The sequence below is a fragment of the Callithrix jacchus genome, chromosome 15, assembly GCF_049354715.1.
Source record: "Callithrix jacchus isolate 240 chromosome 15, calJac240_pri, whole genome shotgun sequence".
Taxonomy (NCBI): domain Eukaryota; kingdom Metazoa; phylum Chordata; class Mammalia; order Primates; family Cebidae; genus Callithrix; species Callithrix jacchus.
The window spans coordinates 6,034,591-6,054,298 of NC_133516.1; the positions used below are offsets into that span (position 1 = coordinate 6,034,591).

The 19,708-nt window shown below is 43.1% G+C and overlaps 2 pseudogenes across 2 annotated transcripts; both read left to right on the forward strand.

The window, feature by feature from the left end:
* The first annotated feature begins 11,004 nt into the window (after positions 1-11,004).
* On the forward strand, positions 11,005-12,102 carry LOC144579412 (NACHT, LRR and PYD domains-containing protein 7 pseudogene; annotated as a pseudogene).
* Positions 12,103-12,177: 75 nt separating this feature from the next.
* On the forward strand, positions 12,178-18,878 carry LOC144579413 (calcipressin-1 pseudogene; annotated as a pseudogene). Of its 2 annotated transcripts, none has more exons than XR_013526875.1 (2): positions 12,178-12,652; positions 12,831-18,878. The product of XR_013526875.1 is annotated as a calcipressin-1 pseudogene, transcript variant X1 (transcript). The 2 variants fall into 2 exon arrangements; XR_013526876.1 differs by having other exon boundaries at positions 16,606-18,878.
* The last annotated feature ends 830 nt before the right edge of the window (positions 18,879-19,708 follow it).

Sequence of the window (19,708 nt, forward strand, 5' to 3'; positions counted from 1 at the left end):
TTTCTGCATTGTTCAAAACTGTATGCTCAGCCTGTGACAAACATAGGTGCACATGGTGTTTGAGGAAGGAGGGAGGAGTGGGAAGAGGAGAGGGAGAAAGGCAAGCAGTTAGATAGGCAGGCACAGTACAGTACACAATGGGTAAAATAAAGTTCTGTGATAGTTTAGAGACAAAAACTATCACCTCGGATTTAAACATGGGAATTAGGAAAAGCTTCAAAAAGACATGCCATTTTATCTGAGCCTCAGTGCATGTGCAGAATTTAAACATTCCCACTGGAAAAGCATGGGACAAGGGATAGAATGTGTCTCAGTTTTTCTAGAACATAAGGTCTCTGAGGAGGCATCATAAGAGTTGAGGCTAGAAATGTGTTCCAGGCATGTCAGATGAGCTGTTAGACAATGGGGAGCCCCTGGAGGATCAGGGTGAGGGACAAGACATGCACAGATCTGTGCTCTGGAAATACAAGTTTGGTAAGGTGTAAAAGCCACATGTTGCAAGTAGAGAAATCTGAGGCATGGAGGTGACTTAATACAGACTACATTATTCTCTCTGCTATTTCTGCAAAAGTAGTTGTACTTACAGTGGCAAATAGCCTACCAAACATTCTGAGTCTATTGGATTTAGACAAATGATAATGTTGCTTACTCCTTGGAGGAATTTTTTTGTGTGAAACAAAATTACAAAGATGAATAATTAGAATATCTTGAAGACGATTCAAGCCTTTTCTATATATACATTTATCTATGTCTGGCTGGCATGCAAATTGGGGCTCATGCTTAAAATTATGGTGAATTATATCACAGAGTTCACATAGAGTAGATAAACCCCAAAAGAACCGTGGAGGTTGGAATGTGAAAATCTCTTTATTTAAAATAGTCAGGTGAATAATATTTTGATAAAAGTCTGCATGATTTTCAAGTTGATGTGGTTAATAACAGCATTTGCTGTGTAGCTTCAATGTTCTAGGACATTATATACATTATTTTATTTAACACTCATATAAGATAGGTAATGCTATTTGTACCTTTTAGTTATTTAACTAGAGCCTCGAAAGCTCCATAGTGGCAGGACCAAGACTACAACTAAGTTTTTTCTAACATCTTTCTTACTAGTCTAGATGCAATTGTGCTTTGCCTGGTAAATAGCTTGTTATTATGTAAAAAGATCCTTTCCAGCTTACCAGTTCACAACAAAAGATATTAAACTTAAACACACAAATACACACACACCCTTCCCCATCTCTGTCTCTACACCCATCCTTTCCCGCCATCTTCTGCACCCATATTTCTTCCTTCTGAGGGGCATTTTCTGCCTTCAGGGAGTCACAGGTGTTTTCAGCTCACTCATCTCCCCGATCCTGCCAATCCCTGATGCAGCCATTCCTGCCTGGGTTACCTCTATCATATCCCCACTCCATCATCTCCTAATCTCTACCCCACATTCTGTTGGCTTCTCAATTCCAGCTGGTTGCTTTGCTGTCTCTAAGGCAGATGTGATTGTACAGCCCTTGTCACCTCAACATTTCACCAACAGAGCTGTGGCAGGGTGGGGCAACAGTGACACACAGCACAGGGATATATGGAAAATTTGATTAGATAAAACTCCTCATGGAGAGAAAATGCCTTCTATCAAACATGTCACAAAAATTGGTATGGCTAACATTGGTAGGTCATTCTCATTTTACTTAATAAAACCAGCTCTTGAAAATAGACTATACTTTAAATGCTGATTTCTGGTTGATTTATTTGAACCAGAGATTCTCAGACACGGCTGTTCTGTGTAATTTGATTTTTACATGTCATAAGAGAAAAACTCAAAAAAAATAGTATGTCACATGTTCAGAGTCCCACAATTGTCCTTTATGCTCTTAGAATATTTTTCTCAACTTAACCACTTCTCCATCTTCTGCACAGAGTTAGATAACTTTACTAACATTCCTTTACTGATTTTAGACTTTCATCTGATCCCTATCACAGACCAAGGGAGAAACACTGCTATTCAGCTCACTGGTAGGATTTGTTCCAGAATCCACTCTCCAATATTTCCCTACACTTTTCTCTGGCTGCCTCATTCTAATTACTTCTGTTGTTGATATTCACATTCTTATCCTGCTCTTTGGTCTCTTGACTTGATCTTTGCTTTCTCCTAACCACTTATTGCACCTGGCCGTCAGCTATTTTGGTGCCTCCTTACCCAGTGTCTCTGAAAGCAAACACCACTGAGTGGCCCCAGGGGCCCCCACATCTGAGTACCTGGGCAGCCAAGGATGGAAGGAAAATAATCCCTCAACCCAACTTCATGCTATTTTCTTTTAAATTTAACCTCAAAGAGTACTGGCCTATGCTCCAAACCTCAAGAACTCCTTGTGTGTAAACAGCTTTACATTTTTATCTTTATTCACTTTACATTTGAACTTGACCTCTATTTAACACTAGGCATGCTGTATTCTGAATCAGAATGGTCTTGGCCCCTCAACAGTGAGAGTACTGTGCTGAATACTCACAAGCCTGAGCCCCTCACTCTCTTCCTCTGAGGATGATTTTATTCCCAAGCATATCAGCAATCCCTCTAGCTAATGGATTTCATGTCTGCATCTAAGCTATGAAAACAGACTTACTCCCATCTGCCATAGCTCAGCAACAAGGGCCTTGCAAGGTTCCTATCTGCACATGCACCATGGGGCTCATGGGGGCTAAATTAGATGGCCCAGAGTCCTCTTGGCTAGAAGGGATCAAGGACTCAGTGAAAAAAGGAAAAGGGAACTTTAGACATGGTTGATGGAACATTAAGACTTGGCGAAAAAGAGGAGCTACCAGTCTGCCATTAAACAATTAAAACAAACAATACAAACAAAAATTTGGATGAATCTCCAAGGAATTAAATGAAAAAGCCAATTCCAAATATTACATGTATAAGATTCCATTTATATGACTTTTTGGAAGTGACAAAATTTCAGAAATCAAAGACATAGTAGTTGCCAAAGGTTTTGGACTTGGGGAGTTGGGGGATGGAAACAGGAGGAAGTCAGTGTGACTACGAAAGGGCAACCCAAGAGATCCTTATAGCATTGGACTTGTTCAGTACCTGGACTGCAGCAGTGGAGACAGGAACCCACGCCTGTGGGTAAAATTGTATAGCACTTAACACACCTACACACAGAGAGACAGACAGACATTATGATTTCATGGCATAGTCATGACATGAGTATAATTGAAACTGAGGAATCTAAATTAGATTAGATTATATCAATGTCCATATCTTAGTTGTGTAAAATGTTACTATTGGGGGAAACTTGGCAAAACATACAGGGGATCTTTCTGTATTATTTTTTATAATTTCATGTGAATCTAGAACTATCTCCATAAAATCTTCAATTAAAAGTTCTTTGCCATCCACTCTCAATTCAGCTTATTTCACTTTTCTTATTATCCTGTAATTTTAAGAGGCTATTAAGGAAGTCAGGAGGAGTATTTGATGATTCTAAATGAGGGTTCTCTCTTATTTTCTCCTGGGTTCTTTATGCTGTAATGTACAGCATCTGCCAATTAGCAATTTAAATACTTCCCTATGACCCTATGTGCTTCAACTGTCTCAGCACCAAGGCTGTCACTTAAAGGCAACATGTCCTTCCCATTGCCCAGTATCCATACACTAAAAGATGAGCTCCAGATTTGTATATACCCCATTTGAGTATTGTGATGATCTATAATTCAGTCACAAAGGGATCTAAAAAGTTCTTCAAGCCAAAGCAGAATGACAGCAGATGGTCCTATCCTAAAATGAAGACTTAAAGATATTAAGAAGAAGAACAACTCAACAAAAGAACATGAAGGGCCACAAAAAACCCAATCTTCCATGCTTTCACCTAGATAAGTACCTGCTCACTTCAATTCCATTTGAGTTCAGCAACCATGTCAATCAAAAGACATGCTAGAACTTGGTACAACACCATAGAGATGCACTCGGGTTGTTGACGTGATCCATGTATTTCTCAGCACCTACTAACCTCAACAAACAGAAAGCAAAACTTCCTATAATGTTTCCAGGCCCTCAAAGCCCCAAGTTTGCTTGTAGAGCTGTCAAAGAAGTACACATTTAACAAACCATCAGGCAGAAGAGTGTTTACAAATGAATTCTTAGTAACTCCCAACTTTTCTTCACTAGCTGAGCCATGAGTGCCTCTGGCTGTGGCATGGTCTGCAATACTGTGGTGTCTTGATGGCCTCAACCACTGGTTCCCTGGGGTGATGAGTCAAGAACCCAGGACCTTGGGTTGCAAATAAAATTTCAAAACCTCTCCTATGAGGCCCACCACAGCCTGCAGGACTCTTCATGGGTCAGGCCTATATTAACATCATCCATCTAAAGGAATATGTAAGTCAGACAGTATGCCAAGCAAAGAGCTTAAGATGGAAATCAGTTCATAAGCCAGAGAAGATTCCAACTGGGTCAAACACCATGAAGCCCAAAACAAATAGTGAAAACTAAATCACAGCATCAGACATCAAAGTATCAGGGAGATGAACAAGAAGCAGTGGGCACAGTATAAATTTAAATAAGACTCAAGAAATTAACAAGAATAGGCCTGTTCTGACTGAGCCACCATTGTGCATGCAGAACAATTGTGGATAAAATGGCCAGCTGTAGTATCAGACCTGGGATAAGAAGGGACACAGGGAGAACATGGAAATGATTTAAACCTAAGCAAAGTCCTGAACATTTAGCTCAGCTAGTGCCTGAGGAGTACTGGATGCAACAGTTTATAATAGACTCATTTAAAAACTCCAACCATGGTGTCCACCTCAGTTCCACTGGGAGTTCCTAGGAACAGCTAAGTCACAAGGGAACCAAAAGATTAAGGCGGCTTTAACATTTGCTCTTCAAATTAAGTAGCCTCTATTTAAGAATCAAACTTGGGGGAGAATCAAATTCCTAGGAAGCCCCAAAGGTGAGTGCACAGTAACCACACTATACTGCAAGAGCAGATAAACACAGAAAGCAATAAGATTTGACGAGGGAAACCTTGAGAATCAGAACAAGAAGGCTAGCAGTGAGTGAGCTGTAGATGAAATGACTGGCAATCATCAAATAGCCTGGCTGGAACACAGGCCGACTACAGGGGTTTTCATGTCAGGAAGCATGTTTTCAAGGAAGCTATGATGACTGAGGCACTGGAAGAAGGCAGCATTAAAAGATTCCCATATTTCTCTCACTGGCTCTTGAGACAGGGGCCTTGGGGGGAAGAGGGGGAGGAGGGAGAGGGATAGAAGACAACACATATGGTGCATGGGGGATGGGTGCACCCAACTCTTACAAATCACCACTAAAGAACTTACTCATGTGACCAAATACCACCTGCTCCCCAATAACTTATGGGAAAAAATAGAAAATAAAAATAATTTTATAAATAATGAAAAAGGCATCATTTAGAATAACTAAAATAATTGTATGTCCCACCCACCCTTGGGAGTCAGAGTCCACAATTGGAGAACCATTAGGCCCCTTAATGTGTCCTAAAACAGCCAAGCAATAGAATCACTGGGGAGATTGTGGAAATTCAGCTTCCCAGGCTTCATCCTAGGGACACCTAATAAAAATCTCAAGTTTGAAAACAACTGCTCAAGCAAACCTCCCTAACTGGTCCTCTGTATTTCATTCACTTCTTGCTTCTGCTTCAGGAAGATGTCTTTTATGATCTTAGATTTGTTTGTTATAAGAGTGTTCCCTATAGCTAGGGTGACCTTAACAATTTATCATCCAAACTGGTACACTTAGAGTGTGAAAGGAGGTGCTGTAGGGTAATTATTAAATTAGGCTGGAACAACAGGCGTAAATCAACTTGGATTGCCTCAGGCAAACTACACTGTATTTGGAACAAACTAATGCCTCTCTCAAGGAACTTCCACCACTTATCCTCATTCCTCTTTTTGGAGTCATAACCATCCATCTAATTTCTTTGATATTCTTTTAAATCAGAAGATAGCTATTCTGGCATCCCTCCTGGTTCTTTAACCATTTCTTACCCAGAATCATAATAATGTACAACAAAATCAAATGTGATTGAAAGCAATGATGGGCCAAGACTCCACCTGCTGTCATCCCCTTGCCCCTAGTGCTGGTACCTGAGGCACCTCCTGCAGCATCCTAGGCATTGGTATATGAAAACCCTGCTGACTAAGTGAAGATCACTAGGTGACCTTTCCAATAGTAAGTTTTAGGTTTCTAGATGACTGCATTTTGAATGCAGGAATAATATGGCAGGGAAAAGAATAATATTTGTTAGGCTTGCAATTCTCAGTATTTCTACTTTAAATATATAAGTACATGCATTTTTATATTGTAGAGTATAAAAAATATAACCAACATTCAAGTAAACATTAACCAGTTAAACAGAATGTCAACAGTGCATTTGAAATTGTGTCTGTTTCTCTTTCTCTTCATCTCTCTCTTCTTTCAACCTCCACCCCAAAAGGTAACCACTATCCGGAATTTGTGTGAATCCTCCCTATTACAATTTAACAGGATACCTTTAATCAAGACCAGGAAACTGGATGAAGTGGGGATGAAGATCTCACTAACTAAAAAGACAGCCCTCTGTCATGCATGATCTACAATTAGCTGGCAAGAGCTTCACACTGTTTTCCTAGAACCATTGGAATTAATGAATAAAGACCCCAGACTTGGCTGTCTCCCAAGCTCATTTGATGTGGCTAATGCAGAAAGGCCCATTCCACACTGCTGTGCAGAATGCTTAAGGTTTTGACTGAGGAAACAGGAGAATCTGGCACAGAAAACCTCCACAAACCAATGATTGTCCCAGCATTTTGTACCCAGAAATTGACTGCAACAGTCTTTTAAAGAAAAAGGGGGCTCATTTAAATCAAAAGGCTAACTAAAAGCAGGAGTTAACCAGAGAAGATATTGGAGAGAGACGGTGGATACTGATGGCAAGCAAAAGCATTTGTGGTCTCCCCCCTCAGTCACTAAGTCAGAAGGTAGTTTTGGAGATCCTATGTTTTGCCTTACATAGTCCTTGCTCTCATATTGTTTAAGCCTCATGTGAGAAGATAAATGCAGGGAATAATTATTTTATTAACAAAGTGGCATGCCATTGAACATCTTTACACATTTGTACATTGGGTTCTACAGACCACTGAAGAAAAACACAGTGCCATATGTAGCTAAACAGTAATTATGAAGGAGAGCTTGTAAGTACAAAAGATATGAAAAGGTAAAGATCAGTTTGGCTGGCATCAGAGAAATCCCTGTAGGGGCAGCAACATTTCAGCTGGGCCTTGAAGACAGGGTAGGAGATGAAAAAATAAAGAGTGGATGCATTTTAATACTAATAATGAGAACAACTAGCATTCATTGAGTGCTTGGTACTGTGGAAAGAATTTTACATGCATTATTTCATATAATCTACCCAACAACCCTTGGAAATGTGATTCTACCCATTTTACAAATGAGAAAACTGAGGCTCAGAAAGATTAAGTAATTTTTCCAAGGTCACATAACTGGATAGTAAGAGGAGGATTGGAGCTCAGAATGTCTGACCAAACGGCCAGCATAATGCTACCCTGCAAAGGTAAAGGAACAGCGGGAGAGGAAGCCCAGGCATGGGAGAAAAGGGGTCAGCAAGGATCAGATATAGTGAAGGGGTGAAGGGGCATATGTAATCGGTCAAGTTATTCCTCTGCCAAAAAGCTCTAAGTATCTGCCCCATCCTCTGCACTCTGCACACAGAGATGCTCAAGACTGCTTGTTGGAAGGAGGTATACTGCTTTTTCAAGCCTGCATCAGTTGAGAGACCATATGTATTGGCAGAGCTGGTACACACAGAGTCCTCTGTTGGCTTTCCTACATAGACCTGGTGCTTTCTACAGCATTTCCCAGGCTAGAAGGCAAGTGAAAATCAGCACTTTTCTGTAAATGGTATATTTGGCTCCATCCAGCACCAGAAGCTGAGCAGGGACTCCACTAAGCTTTGGTGCTTTGTCTAAGCCTACCCTCGGCCAGGAGGCAAGCTCAAGTCCACACATATGTGTAGGACATAATGGCTTCTAGCCCTGATCACCCTGTGTAGCTAAGTAAGAACACCAGAGTCTTCAGTCTACCTTAGAGCTTAGCACAGAGGCCTGCTCAACTACAGACTCTGAACAGCAATACCACCCAGCCACTGGAAACAGTCTATAATGGTGCCTGATCAGAGTTAATTGCAGAGTCCAGTTAGCAGTACTGTTCAACCTTAGGGTACAGGAAGTGACACAGGCCCACTAGAGAACCTGACACTAAGGTCCAGCTTCACTGCCAGCTAACACATCCAGAATCCCTTCCTAGTAAGTAGTAAAGATCTGTCAAAGCCTCAAAGAGGTGGTCATCACCTCAAACACAGAGGCATCAATACAAGAATGAAAGGTATTATGAAAAGTCAGGGAAAGATGACACCACGAAACAAATATAAAGATCCAATAACAGATCTGAAAGAGAAGGTGATCTATAAAATGACTAACAAAGAGCTCAGGGAACTCCCTTAAAGAAGTCCAGGGAACTGCAATTAAATAAAATTAAATTGGAAACCAATTCATGAGCAAAATGAGACTTTGACAAAAAACTAGAGATGATAAATAGAAATGAAATAGAACTCTGAGTCATAAAGAATACAATAATTTAACTGAAAAATTCAATGGAATGCTTCAAGAGTAGACTTAATCAAGCAGAAGAAAGAATCAATGAATTCTAAGATAGATAACTAGAAATTATCCGGTCTGAAGAGCAAAAAGAAAAAGAATAAAGAAGGCCTACAGGAATTATGAGATACCATCAAGCAAAGTGATGTTCACATGATAGGAGATTCAGAAGAAGATAGAGAAGAGGCCCAAAAAGCATATTTAAGAAAATGGCTAAGCATTCCCCAAATCTGGGGAAAGAGAACATCTAAATACAGGAAGCTCAGAAGTCTCCAATCAAATTCAACTCAAAGAGGAATTCACCAAGATAAAGCAAAATCAATAATCAAAGACAAAGAAACAAAACTGAAAGCAGCAAGAGATAAGAAATGTATCACATTCAACGGAACCACAATACGGCTTTCAGTTGACTTAGCAGAAACTCTGCAGGCCAAGAGAGATTAGGGTGATATATTCAAAGGGCTGAAGAAAAAGAACTGCTAACCAGGAATTTTTTACTTGGCAACGGTGTCCTTAAAAAATAAGGGGGAGTTGGCCAAGCATGGTGGTTCACACCTGTCATCCCAGCACTTTGGGAGGCCAAGGGAGGTGGAACACTTGAGGCCAGGAGTTCAAGACCAGCCTGACCAACATGGCGAAACCTCATTTCTACTGAAAATACAAAAATTAGCAGGGTGTGTTGGCAGGCACCTGTAATCCCAGCTATTCAGGAGGCTGCAGCAGGAGAATCACTTGAACTTTAGAGGGAGAGGTTGCAGTGAGCCGAGATAGCATCACTGCACTCCAGCCTGGGTGACAGAGCGAGACTATCTCAAAAAAGAGAGAGAGAGAGAATTCTAACTTTCCCAGACAAACACCAAGGGAGTCTATCACATTATCCGTACTTTACAGGATTGGTTAAAGGCAGTTCTTTAAGCTGAAATGAAAGGTTTCTACTTAAAAACAGCAAAAAAATATGAAAGTAAAAAGCTCAATGGTATTAAGCAACACATAATCAAACTCAGATTCTCTAACACTGTATGGGCGGTATGTAAAGCAATGTTATCCTTACTGTGATGATTAAAAGACAAAACTATTAAAAGCAATTGTAGCCGCAATTGTTAAGAAATACAAATTACAAAAACAAATAATAATTTCTACATCAAAATTATAAAAGGAGGGAGTGAGAGTGCAAGATTAAAGTTCAACTGTTATTAGCTTCATGTAGCCTGTTGGAAGCCTAAGATATTTTATGCAAGCCTCATGGTAACCGCAAAGCCAAAAGAAAACAGCAAGAGAGAAATAAAGAAACAAGGGACTTACCAAAAAAAAAAAAATCAGGAAACCAATGACAAAACAGCAGCAGCAAATCCTTACCTATTAATAATTACCTGGATGTAAACAGATTAAATTATCCACCAAGAGACACAGGATAGCTGAATTTAATTAAAAACAAAACAGAAAAGAACCACATGCACACATACAGACTGAAACTGAAGGTATGGAAAAAGATATTCAATGCCAGCAGAGACCAGGAGTATCTATACTTGTATCAGTCAAAATACTCTTTATATCAAAAACTGCAAAAAGAGACAAAGAAGGTCATTACATAATAAGAAAGGGGTCAATTCACCAAGAGGACATAACAATTGTAATTAAATATGCACCCAACATCAGAGCAGCTAAATACATAAAGCACTTATTAAATAATGTGAAGGAAGAAATAGATGCAATACTATAATATTGTGGAGCCTCAACAACCCACTTTCAAAAGTTTTCATTCTACCCAAATAATCTACAGTGTCAATGTAATCTCTACCAAAATTGCAATGTTATTTTTCACAGAAATAAAAGTATCCTTAAATATGTGCAGAATCACAAAAGGCCCTGAAGAGTCAAAACAATCTTGGGCCAAAAGAAAAAAGTTGGTGACATCACACTCCCTAATTTCAAAATATCTTATAAAGTTATTGTAATGAAAATAGCATGGTACTGGCATAAAAATAAGCTGGATGATGAAACAGGATAGAAAACCCAGAAAACAATCCATGCATGTATAATCAATTGATTTTTTTAAAGTTATCAGGGTATTAGCCATTTATTAAATGAAATAGAAATTAAAATAATATTAAGCCAAAGATACAAAACAAATTAAAATCATACTGATGGATGAAAGAGGAGGAATTAATAAAAGTAAATTGAAAAAAGTTCACTTAAATCAATAATTGGAGGCTGGAAGCAAAACCTGCCCTAAGGAACTCTTCAGCCTTAACCCAAGGTCTCATACGTGGAGCACTATGACATCACCACAGCTAGAGTGCACTCTGCAGCCCCTTCTGGAGCAGCTGAGCAAGGGCGAATTAGGGACTTTCAAATCCCTCTTATGGCTTTTCCCCTAGAAGATGTGCTACAGAAGACCCCATGGTCTGAGGCGGAAGAGGCCAATGGCAAGAAACTGGCAGAAATTCTGGACAACACATCCTCAGAATGTTGGATAAAAAATGCGACTGTGAAGATCTTGGAACAGAGGAATCTTCCGGAATTGTCTCAGATGGCAAAGGTTGAGTTGCTGGATGACAGACAGGTGGAAGACGCAGATAACCCTGAGCTCAGAGACTCAAAAGAGGTCTTGGAGTTAGCAAAGCCAGGTGAGAAGGAAGGATGGAGAAACGTGATGGACGAACAGTCTTTGGTCCGGAGGAACAGCTTTTGGCGAGGAGACAGTGACAATTTCCACGACCATGTCACTCAGAGAAACCAAAGGTTCATTCCATTCTTGAATCCCAGCAGACCACGTAGCTATCACCTTACACGGTGGGTCTGCAGGGTCCTGCGGGAGTGGGGAAAACCACGGCGGCTTAAAAAGTGTATGCTGGACTGGAAAGACTACAACCTCGGCCCGAAGGCCAGATACGCTTTCTACATCAGCTGCAAGGGGCTCAGTCACCTGGGCCCCTGCAGTTTTGCAGAGCTGATTGCCAAAGACCGGCCTGAATTGCAGGATGTCATTGCAAACATCCTAGGCTAAGCTCAGAGAATCCAGCTCATGGTCAACGCCTTGATGAGCTGAGCGTCCCACCCGGGGCGCTGATCCAGGACATCTTCGGGGACTGGAAGAAACTGAAGCCGGTGCCGGTCCTCCTGGGGAGTTTGCTGAAGAGGAAGATGTTACCCGAGGCCACCCTGCTGGTCACCGCGGGACCCAGGTCCCTGAAGGACCTGCAGCTCCTGGCCGAGAAGCCCATCAACATAAGAGTGGAGGGGTTCCTGGAGGAGGACAGGAAGGCTTATTTCCTGAGACACTTTGGAGAGGAGGACCAAGCCATGCGTGCCTGTGAACTTTTGAGAAGCAAGGCACCCTGTTCCTGCTGGGCTCGGCGCCCACGGTGTGCTAAACCATGTGAAGAGTCTGAAGCTGCAGATGGAGAAGTGGGGAGGACCGGGTCCCCACCTGCCACACCCACACAGGGCCATTCCAGCACTTTCTCTGCAGCCGCTTCCTGCAGGGTGCACAGCTTTGGGACGAGCTTCGGGCGCTGAGCCTCCTGGCTGCGCAGGGCCTGTGGGCGCAGATGTCCGTATTTCATGGTGAGGACCTGGAGAGGTTCGGGCGCAGGAGTCTGACCTCCGCAGTTTCCTGGATAGAGGCATCCTACGCCAGGACAGAGCCGCCAGAGGTCAGCGCAGCAAGGCGGGGTCCTCCCCTGCATCTGCAGCGAGGCAGGCGGGCGGGAAGCTGAGGACCTGCGATCTGGTGAGACACCGGTGCCCTCCCCTCCAGGGAGCAGAGGCAGCTCTGGAAGTCAGTTTAATGCGGACACCGCGACCGGCGGGGGCAGAACACTTCTCCCAGCGTCCTGGGCTCGGCGAGCACAATTTTAAAACCAGCGGCGAAATCCGATCCTTCCGCAGTGGAGCGCGGCCGCCGCTCCGAGCGCCATCTCAGACTCCACCGGCTTCTGTGCCGCGAGTCACCCCGGTGAGTTCCAGGGCTCTGTGGGCCCCCAGCAGCCACCGGTCACGGGAGTCTCTTGGCGGCGGGGCGGGGTGGGGGGGGGAAGGGGTGGGGAACGGAGCTGGGCGCCTAGACGGCGCCGGGGTCGTTTCTCTACCCCTGCCCCGTGGCCTGAGCCGCATCCCTGCGCCTTCCCCACCAGGGCCGCGCCTTCCTCCTCCGGCCAGACCGAGCCCGGCCCTGGCGGGAAACTCACAGGCCCCGGGCAGCCTGGGCCGCGCTGCGGTGGAGAAGTGGGCCCGCCGCGCACGTGGGGTGGCCAGAGGCCACTGCTTCCCAGACCCATGAACAAAGCTGGAGATGCGGCTGCGGAGTTGGCCCTGGGATCTGCTTCAACTCTTGGCTCCCGGGCCTCAGCCGCCTCCCTGCGGTCAGCTGGCTATTCCCGGCCCTGGGCACCATCTTCCCTGCCTATCACCACTCCTGTCTGCCCAAGTAGCTCTGTCGCTACTCCAGGCTGGAGTGCAGTGGCTCAATCTCAGCTCACTGCAACCTCCGCCTCCCGGGTTCAAACGATCTTCCCGGCTCAGCCTCCAGAGTAACTGGGACCACAGGAGCCCGCCACGACGCCGGCTAATGTTTTTCTTCCGGTAAGACCGGGGTCTCCCTATGTTGCCCAGGCAGGTCTTGAACTCCTGCGCCCAAGTGATCCTCCCGACTCCGTCACCCAAAGTGTTGGGATTACAGGCTTGAGCCACCGCTTCCTTCCTTCTCTTTGAAGATGACAGATGAGGGGCATCTCGCATTTAGGGCACCCCAGAACACGAGATGCCCCTCATCTGTCATCTCTAAAGAGGAGGAAGTGGAGTCCCGGGCTCGGTCACTCCGGCACGGTGACTCCGGGGATCAACTGATTTTTGACCAAGGTGCCAAGAACACACAATGGGGAAAGGACAATATCTTCGATAAATAGTGTGGGGACAACTAGCCATCCACGTGAAGGAGAATGAAATTGGATCCATATTTCATACCACATACAAAAATCAACCCAAGTGGATTAAAAATCTAAGCATGATATCTGAAACTGTGAAACTACTAAAAGAAAACAGAAAAATCCCCGCAATTCTGGCTGGGGCAATGATTTTTTTAATATGACCTCAAAAGTACAGGCAACAAAAGCAAAAAGAGACAAATAATATGGTATCAAACTAAAAAACGTCTTCACAGCAAGCCATTAACAAAGTAAAGGGACAACCCACAGAATGGGAAATGAATATTTGCAAACTATACAGCTAATAAAGGGTCCAGATCCAAAACATATAAGAAATTCAAACAATACAAATCTCATCGGTCTAAAACGGTGAGCTCTTTCAATCTGCAGCTAACTCTTTTTTTTTTAATTTTACTTTAAGTTCTGGGATACATGTGTAGAACATGCAGGTTTGTTACATAGGTATACATGTGCCGTGGTGGTTTGCTGCACCTATCAACCTGTCATCTATGTTTTAAGCCCTGCATGCATTATATATTTGTCCTAATGCTCACCCTCTCCATATCCCCCAAACCCCTGACAGGCCCCAGTGTGTGATGTTCCCCTCCCTGTGTCCATGTGTTCTCATTGTTTGGCTCCTACTTACGAGTGAGAATAGACCGTATTTCATTTGCTATTCCTGTGTAAGTTTGCTAATAATGATAGCTTCCAGCTCCATCCATGTCCTGCAAAGAACATGAACTTATTCTTTTTTATGGCTGCATAGTATTCCATGCTGTATATGTGCCATGTTTTATTTATCCAGTCTCTCATTGATTGGCATTTGGGTTGGTTCCAAGTCTTTGCTATTGTAAATAGTGCTGCAATAAACATACATGTACATGTGTCTTTATAGTAGAATGATTTATATTCCTTTGGGTATATACCCAGTAATGGGATTGTGCAGATCACGTTTTAATTTGCTCAGAGTTTTCTTCTCTTTGCATACTCATTGTTTCTGCTTCTTTTTCTTTTTCAGAATTTTCAGATTTGTGTAAATTCCATTTGTCAGTTACCATATCACCTTTATTTTCCATCCCAATTTTGTGTCTTAGAATTTTTGCTCTGAGACTTGAAGTGGTCCATGTTTTCCTTTGCTAGTTTCCAAGCTGTCCTCTAGCCCTGAGGGAGGAAAGCCCAGAATAGCTCTTCTACCACTCTCAGGCCTTCATCTGCCTGCTGTCTCATCCAAAAACATCTTGCTTCAGGAGTACAGATTGGAGTTAGAAGTAAAATTAGAGGCAAACTAGTTTTTTTTTTTTTTTTTTTTTTTTGAGACAGAGTCTAGCTCTGTTGCCCAGGCTGGAGTGCAGTGGTTCAATCTTGGCTCACTGCAACCTCCAACTCCTAGGATCAAGCTATTCTCCTGCCTCAGCCTCCTGAGTAGCTAGAATTACAGGCATCCACCACCACACCCAGCTAATTTTTATATTTTTAGTAGAGATGGGGTTTCACTGTGTTGGCCAGACTGGTCATGAACTCCTGACCTTGTGATCTGCCCGCCTCAGCCTCCCAAAGTGCTGGGATTACAAGCCTGAGCCACTGCCCTCAGCCAGCTAGAATATTTTAAACTATTATTTCCCCAGAACCACACAAAATTGGCAGCTACATTAAATTTCTTACACACAGAGCTGATCTTAGAAATATGTAAGTCCAGACATTTTTAATGGTGACTATCCCAAGAAAGGTAATGGGGATGCATGTATGTGTGTACGTGTGTGTGTTATTATCCACCAAAAAGGAGCAAAAGATTTTTTAAATGTATACCAGCAAACAATAGAAGAAAGATTTTATCATGCTGCATTTAGAATTCTGAACATCATAACATTTATTACAATGTATGTTTTAAGGTTAAAAAACAGTATTATTTCATGTGGAAAACCTTGGTAAATGACATTCTAGTTATATATTTAGTATTCATAATTACGTTAGAGTCATATGTAATATTCAACACTAATTTCTTTATTAGTACATCTGGCACATAATTCTCTCATATCTTGGAGATGGTTCACATACATTTTTCTAATTCTGTCCTAACTAGTCTTATTAACTATTCAAATAACTTTATACTCTACTATGAAAATCCTTCTTTTTAATAAACAAATGTACTTTATGTAATAGTTCCCCTAAATACTTTGACATTACATCTGAACTATGATTGATATAAAAATACATACTTACATATATATTTATATCTATACTTACATGTATAAACGTATGTACCCATATCTATATGGAGAAATGTTTTTCTATCTGTCCTTCCTACTGGATGTCTTAAAATGCCTCCATTTTTGGGTTCCTTTCTTTTGACCTAAAACTAATTTTTTTCTACTAAAATATAGTGAAAATAAAAAAATTAAAACAACTGGAAGAACTAATAGTTGACTTTTTTGTCATTTTCTACCACATTGGGACAATATTTTATCAATGCGTAGCATGGAAAAACAAATATAGTTTGTTTTTGACAGCAAAGAAAGGAGAAAGAATATGCGTCTCATTAGGCAAGAAAAGGATGAGAAAAGCATAATTTGGGTAAAGCTAAGTAGTGAAGTAAGTGTCAAATGGTAGCCTAAGAAGCTGAGGACAATTTTCCCTTACATCACAATTTTTAGTAGAATTCCTTAGCCACTTTAAAAGCTGACTGAATATGTTTTTTCTCTTAAAAAAAATCTACAACAGGGTCGGCCCTCGGGGCTGGGTAGGCGGGCGCCGCGCCGAGTTTCTGCCCCTCCCGCGCGGAACGGTGGTCGCCGCTGCGCGACCCGGAGGGGTTAACCATGGCCGGGCGCGCGTGAGGCTCCGGAGCACTAGCCGGGCGCAGCCCGCGGGGGTGCACAGGGGCGCGCGGGAGCTGGGATGGAGGACGTCTTGGCCGGGCCCCTGCACCGGGCGGCGGCGGAGGCGGCCGAGGCATGAGCGCGGCCCGGGGTGACGCTGCTGCCCTTAGTGCCCCTCACAGGGACTGCGGAGGCGGACGAGGGCGGCGGCCACTGGAGCTTCATTGACTGCGAGATGGAGGAGGTGGACCTGCAGGACCTGCCCAGCGCCACCATCGCCTGCCACCCGGACCCGCCCTTGTTCGTGGATGGCCTGTGCCGGGCCAAATTTGAGTCTGTCTTTAGGACATATGGCAAGGACATCGCCTTTCAGTATTTTAAGAGTTTCAAACGAGTCAGAATAAACTTCAGCAACCTCTTCTCCGCAGCAGATGTCAGGCTCCAGCTGCATAAGACTGAGTTTCTGGGAAAGGAAATGAAGTTATATTTTGCTCAGACCTTACACATAGGAAGCTCGCACCTGGCTCCGCCAAACCCCGACAAGCAGTTTCTGATCTCCCCTCCCACCTCTCCACCAGTGGGGTGGAAACAAGTGGAAGACGCAACCCCAGTCATAAACTATGATCTCTTATATGCTATCTCCAAGCTGGGGCCAGGGGAAAAGTATGAATTGCATGCAGCGACTGACACCACTCCCAGCGCGGTAGTCCACGTATGTGAGAGCGATGAAGAGGAGGAGGAAGAAGAGGAGATGGAGAGAATGAAGAGACCCAAGCCAAAAATTATCCAGACCAGGAAGCCGGAGTACACACGGATCCACCTCAGCTGAACTGGCACGTGACGAGCATGCATTCCAAATCATACTCATGGGAGGAATCTTACTGTGGAGGTGGCTGGTCACGACTTCTTCGGAGGTGGGAGCCAAGATTGGGGTGGCAGAAATCCCAGTTCATGTTGCTCAGAAGAGAATCAAGGCTGTGTCCCCTTGTTCTAATGCTGCACACCAGTGACTGTTCATGGCACCCGGGAATGGCTTGGGCCAATCCCCAAGTTTGTGGTGATTGCACAAGGACATTTGGGACTGTCTTGAGAAAACTGATCATGATAGTATTTTGTACTTGTTCTTCTCTGGTAGGTTCTGTCTGTGCCAAGGGCAGACTGGTCAGTGGGTTCAGGAGAGAGCTTCCTGTTTCTAAGCAGCCCGCAGGGTCCACTCTCTACTGGTAGGAGGAGGTACCACAGGAAGCCTCCTAGTGCAGAGAGGTCATGAAAACAGCAGCAATGCAGCGTGGAAATTGTCGCGTTTCCTTTCTTCCCTCATGTTCTCAGGTTTGTGCATGTATAGTACTGATTTTCAAAACTAACCTTTGTTCGTATATGAAGTTACACCGTGGTTTTACATCTTTTTGGAAGACAGGAAAGCATCTGGAAAACTTATCATCTTTCCCAGATTCTCATTCTCGACGCTCTTTGCAACAGCACTCGCTGGTGGAACTCTTCCTGGAATACATTCATTCACTCGGAGTCCTAAACTGTGCGACACGTAACCTGTACTTCTGCAAAAGCAGTTGATCTGAAGTTTCTCTGTAGTGTTTAGCTTATACAATTCAAAGAATAGCAGTTTCACTGCCAACTCGCAGTGGGTGAGACATTTTACTTTCGGTGTTTGGAGTCGGATATCAGTTTCTGTTATTTCTTTGATGTGGTGGTTTCTATACATGAATCTTTTCCAACAAAAACTTTTTTGGAAACTGTTGGTTGAGATAGTTGGGTATTTTTACCCCACTGAGACATTGAGAAAAAACTTGTAAATAAAACTGATAGCATATATTCATACCTGTTGTACACTTGGGTGAAAAGTATGGCAGTGGGAGACTGAGTTGTATTAACCTACCTGTGAATGGTATGTTGTAGAAAATGCTGTCCCCAATGTCTAACAGGATTTGAATTCAAAGCATGTCAAGTGGACAGTAGCTCTGTGGTGATATGAGAGGGATGCAGTGTCTTTCTCCATTAATTCCTGCTGGAATTCTTATGCTAGATTAACATTTGTAATGTTTTTCTAGTTGTAACATGTATGTCTGGTAAATAGGTATTATATTTTGGCCTTACAATGCCATAACAATGTTTGTCATTTTGAAATACCTAATGCCAAGTAACAATGCATGCTTTGGAAATTGGGAAGATGGTTTTATTAAATGCTTTGATTGTTTATATCAAGAAATTGATTGAACGTTCTCACACCCTGTTTATGGTACTTGGTATGAAGGAGCCTGTTTTGGAGAGACCATTGCATCACCATCCAGGTATTTCTAGTTAAGTGCTTTTAAACTGGAGAGGCTAACCTCAAAAAATATATTTTTAACTGCATTCTATAATAAATGGGCACAGTATGCTCCTTATGTAAAAAAATCAACAACAATAAATCTAGAAACCAATCAAATTTCTATCATTTCAAGCCATAATTATTTCAATTGTTTCAGGTTATAGAGCTATTGTTTATAAAATATGTTGCCTGATGTTTTCCAATAAAATAAATATCTTATGCTCTCATCAACAACAAAATGCCTGGAAGAAAAAAGGAAATACTAAGGAATTAAGTTTGGCTGAAAAGCCTCTCTACTTAAAGGAATGAAAAGTGCCCAAGGTCTTGGACAGCTCTGCCCCAAAAGCTTTGCAGCATATAGCCCCCACGGCTGTTTCCACAGGCTGGAATTGAGTGCCTGTGGCTTTTCCAGGCCCATGGTGAAAACTGTCAGCAAATTTACCATTCTTGGGTTTGGAGGACAATGGCCCTCTTCTCATAGCTTCACTAGGCAATGCCCCAGTGGGGACTCTGTGTGGGGGCTCCAACTCACATTTCTCCCCTGCACTGCTCTAGTAGATGTTTTCCATGAGGGCTCCACCCCTGCCACAGACTTCTGCCTGGACATCCACACATCCTCTGAAATCTAGATAGAGGCTCTCAAATCTCAACTCTTGCCTTCTTCACACCTTCAGGCCCAACACCATGTGGAAGTCACCAAGGCTTAGGGCTTACACCCTCTGAAGCAATGGCAGAAGCTGTACCTTTGCCCCTTTTAGCCAAGGCTGGAGCTGAAGCGGCCATGATGCAGGGTACCATGTCCCTAGGCCACACAGAGCAGTGGGTCCCTGAGCCTGTTTCACCAAACCATTTTTCTCTCCAGGCCTCCAATGGGAGGGGTTGCACTGAAGTTCTCTGAAATGTCTTGAAGGCATTTTCCCCATTGTTTTGCCTATTAACATTCAGGT